Source organism: Macrobrachium nipponense, chromosome 3 (genome assembly GCF_015104395.2).
Source record: "Macrobrachium nipponense isolate FS-2020 chromosome 3, ASM1510439v2, whole genome shotgun sequence".
Taxonomy (NCBI): Eukaryota; Metazoa; Arthropoda; class Malacostraca; order Decapoda; family Palaemonidae; genus Macrobrachium; species Macrobrachium nipponense.
In genome coordinates, this window is record NC_087202.1 from 147,307,312 (window position 1) to 147,312,361 (window position 5,050).

The window sequence follows — 5,050 nt, forward strand, 5'->3', positions numbered from 1 at the left end:
TTTCTACCACATCTTACTTTCCCCCCACCCCCCTCTCCTGACAATTCATCACAGAGGCACTGCGAGGCTTTCCCTCCTGTTATACCTGTTATTGTCAGTTTTTCCTTCCCTTTCGGCGCTGAATGACCTCATAGGTCCCAGTGTTTGGCTTTGACCTAATTCTGTATCCTATTTCTATTCGATTCTGCTTGATTGTGGGCATAAAGAAGAAAAGGTTTTCAATTTTGTTACGAGGACGCGTCTTTAATTATTTAAGCTCTGACGTTTATTTATTTACGAGCTTCATGGGGTGCTGTTAGCTGCGGCCCACCGATGTAGTTTGCACGATCGATGCGAATGTGTACGAACCTACGTTTCCCCGACACCTCGTTTTTCCCACCGGGGCGGACAAACATGATCCACTCGAAGGGGGGTTTGAACAGGGTATTAAGTATTCTGTTTATGTTCTACCGGCTTACTCGTTCTCTAATCTGGGTAATAGGTCGCGGTAGTCAACTGGAACAATTGCAATTTATATTCAACATTAATTTAATGCCCCTTTGCTCTGTTTCTAATTACAAACGTTTTCCAGATATATGTCTCCTTTTGCGGAACAGATTAATTTTTTTCTTTCCCGAGAACAGTGTGTCTGTCTTAGTCAGTTAATCAAACTATATTTTTGTTTAATGTTATGGTCACATATTCGATGACAAAATGTTTCTGCCTCTGGCACATCTAGAAATACCTCAATAAAAATGGCAACTTTTAATTTTCGCAAAATGGACATTCTCTCAAACAAGAAATAATGACTAAGAATAAAATGGAGATAAGATTACCTTGAATTGGATGTGATTTCTTCCCCTCACCAGTTTGCCCAAAAAAGAGAGTAACAAGTGTCATATTTCTACTTTGTCTTTTACTAGACTTGAGATTACTATTTATAGTATTTTGTAAGTTTATATCAGTATTCGAGGCTTTCTTACTAATTCATGTATTCATGAGTTCGGAATTATGAAAAACTGGTAAAAAAAAATGCCCCCTAAATTTCTTCAACGGAATCGAGTTTGCTGTGCAGCGTATAATGCTGTATGAAACTCTCAGCCACGGCTACCTTTAATCTTAAATAAAATTAAAACTACTGAAACTAGAGGGCTGCAATTTGGTATGTTTAATGATTGTAGGGTGGATAATCAGCATATCAGTTTGCATCCTTCTATCCTTAGTAGTTTTTAAGATCTGAGGGCGGACAGGAAAAGTGCGGACGGACAGAGAAGAGTCATCTCAGTAGTTTTCTTTTAAAGAAAACTGCTTTCCTCTGACAAAATGGTTATTAATTTAAATCTGTTCAAGGAAAGCTAAAGTGGATGTCGTCGTGTGGATTAGGGTTTGGGAGTCGTTGAAGGCAGACCGAGCGGGAGGGAGGAAATGAAAAGGCGGCTTCACGGGAGGTGGGAAGGTCTCCTCCTCATCCATTGTGGCGCCTCAGAAGTTTAGTGATTCTGGTTCCAGACATGTCTTTGTACCGTTGATCCGGCAACTTTCGATTCCCATCATCTCGAAAGGAAAAATCCCTTTCCTTCACGACTTTCGTCTAAGAAAGTAGGAAAATGGCGAAAGAAACATTGATAGAAAGTACATACGACAGAGGTAGTATAAAAGGAATGAGTTATACAGGCAAGAGTTTCGGAAGGTCATTTCACCCGAAATGTGATTTTCCATATCGTTTCCATCAGGACGAAATTCTATGAGAGTTTCTAGATTTATTGTATGAAGAGTTAAATCTGTGTACCTGTAGAACCTCTTAAATACTTAAATACAGACGACCTGACAATTGAAGAATCCAAAGATATAATTCGAAACTTTTCCTGCTTCGACTGTCAACATAACCAAAGGTCGACAGTTTGATTCAACGGAAAGACAGAAAATCCTCTGAGGATTATTAATAAACATCCTCTAGGAAGTGAGAAAATTTCATTTCGTAGTTTTTTTTAAAATTTTATTACAGAGAAGTTTTTTGACCTGGGAGGTAACAATGCGTCCAAATTGAGATTTTCTATATGAAGGGGATCAATACAACTATGTTTAGATCAATTAACATGTACCTTTGAGCCTCAACAATAAAATTATGAATGTAAAGTAAGGACTGCAATGGAAGAAAATATGGAACATTGATGATGAGATAAAATGTGTTATAACGCAGATTTATATTGCATACGTGTTATAACGCAGATTTATATTGCATACGTTAATGCAAATTTACGAAAGCTGAGAAAATACTTAAAAATTGATATAATGTGAAAATGGTCATGCAGATGTAAACAACAGAATTTTGAAATAGAATTTACAATTTCGTTTTCTATTGAACCAGTGATGGCACTTAGTGACGTAGGATTAATGAAAGAATGAATTTGACAGTTTCTTGAAGACGCTTGTTTCACCTCCTCATAAAATCATATTTGTTTTCTAGTTTAAATGGAAGACCTTAGGTTATGTCTGTGATTTTAAACACCGCATGATATTCAAAATATTACGTGACCATGTTATTCTGAAAGGGTTATCTTTCATCAGTGAAGGGCATTGCAAAAGAAAAAGTAAATAAATAGGTCAATAATTCGTAGGTAATTCTGTATGCTTTGTTTGGAATTGTTTTTATTATTATTATTATTATTATTATTATTATTATTATTATTATTATTATTATTATTATTATTACAATAACTCTGCTGTCAGGCTGCACTTCAAAATTTCCTCATTTATTTTTTAGTTCATTAAATTGTGTCTGCTCCTGTAAATATGAACGAATGTCACTGCATATTTTGCATGTATTCACAACATATATTTATTATAAGACTTTTTGATACTTTATTCGGCGGAAATGTATTGATAAAAACTGACGGAAAGGCTCCCATTATAGAGAGGAAGAGTTAGGAATTTTCATCATTACAATTATGGCTTTCTTTCTTTAAGTAGTACAGCGAAGACTCACGAATCTGAAAGATTCAGTTGAACCAAAATCAATCTTACAAGAGAATGTGAGCACGTGATTCAAATGAATCCCCAGTATTAACAACTCCATAAGTAAAAAGAAAATTATGCTTCCGTATGTACTTTTTTATTTTGCTAGTGTGTTAATCAGTATGCCTGATGGGCTCTCTCCAAGGCAGTAAGAACGTACAAATATCATACGCAACTTCCCACGGGGCTTGAGACTCGACTTCAAAGTAGCAAAGAGTCAGAGTGAGAAAAAGCAGTTTTGAGGAAAGGCATCTGGCCTTCTCCTTTCATGCCGAGGTTACGCTTACTCAGGGAGTAAGCCTACACACTACTTTGTTGTTCTTGTTAAAGATACTGTAATTTTAGGATAAAATATTTATGATTTATTTATTAGAATAGAAAAGTAACAAGGCATAATCCGACCTCCAGCTTACTCGAGATGTGTGCAAGATTTTCCTCTCACGCATAAGTTGTAAACATTATATTCCTAACTTTTAACGTAAATTAAAACATGCTAAAATCTACATTCAAATAGAACTTTGCTTCATTAACCCTTAATGGATAGATTGCTCCTCGGGAGTAGTAATAACAGGTTTGGGGTGGTGGACGGATTGCTCCTCTAGGTAAAGAATATTAAGCGCCATCAATTTGGAAAGAATCGGGCGGGAAACAGGCGCCAATACTTTTATAACCCATAAATTCACTTATGGCAACTTTTACGCTGGTTTGAATCAAGATTCAGTCAGTCAGCACTCAGAGTCAGCAGCTCAGGACTTCAGTTCTCCTTCTGACTTCAAGGTGGAATGAATATCCCAAGGGGTTGCTGTTGGTTTTTGTTCTTGTCTTTTATGATAGTATGTCGGTTGTAAATGTAATTTTGTAAAGAAAAGTTCAATAAAATATTAGAAAAAAACATGTAAAAATAAAATAGTTACTGAATCTTCACTCTCGGTAAATTTATGTAAATATTTTTCAACAAATATGCTAAGAATTTGTTACTGTGTAGGCTATTTGCATTTCTTCCTGTTTCCATTGATGTGTTTTTTTCGTAAATGGCCGACCACAAAGTTTACCCAGCCTGAGGAGTTATATTTTGACATATTTACCAGTCCAGTAAGGGTTACTGAAAATTAGAATAAATATGCTATATTTTATTAGAAATAATGTTTCTGTAATGTTTAACATGCTCATTTTTTTTTTTTACATTTTCATTGTTATAAATAAAATATCCCCCGGAAATTCCTGCATCTTTAACTCAATGGAAAATGCCTTTTTCAGACATTTTCAGGCTACTCCATAGACCTTTCCTACCCCGCCCCACATAACAACAACAACAACAACAACAACAAAGTAGTTTGTAGGCTTACTCCCCGAGTAATCGAAAAATGAATAGTGTGCATGTTAAACAGTACAGAAAAATATTCCTAATAAGATGTAGCACATTTATTTTAATTTTCGTTGGTGATGCAACGTTTCATTTGACCGTAGATTTTAGACATTTTAATTTATTTGGTCTACTGAATCTAGGCTGTTTCTATTCGATTATTTTGTCTTTCCAATTATAACTGAGAATATATGAACGTGTTTAATTTGCGTCCTTTTCATTTGAGCCTTGTTGTTAGTATTAGCAGTCCTAAGTATGAGTATTATTTACAAAAACACTTCACGTTATAATTTAGGAATAAAATATTTACATCCTATGTGTGAGGGGAAAATTCTGCACGCGTCACGTGTAAGCTGGAAATCGGATCACACGTTGTTTTTAACTTGTCTTGCTTCCAGACAGGGCTCGGAGCCTTCGACTTTCATTTCAATTAGTCTAAAATGTCTTTTGGCATTTAATCGGTAGCAGTCTGTGCCGAGAGTGGGGGGATGAATCTGTCCTGATTAAGTAAAAATATATATATATATATATATATATATATATATATATATATATATATATATATATAATAATAGAAAGGAAAGTGGGAGGAAATGAGGACACACACACACACAGAACAGGCAAAAAGGCAGCCAAGGAAATTTGATATAATAGAGGAGAATAGGCAAACACGGGAGAAAAACTGAAGAATTT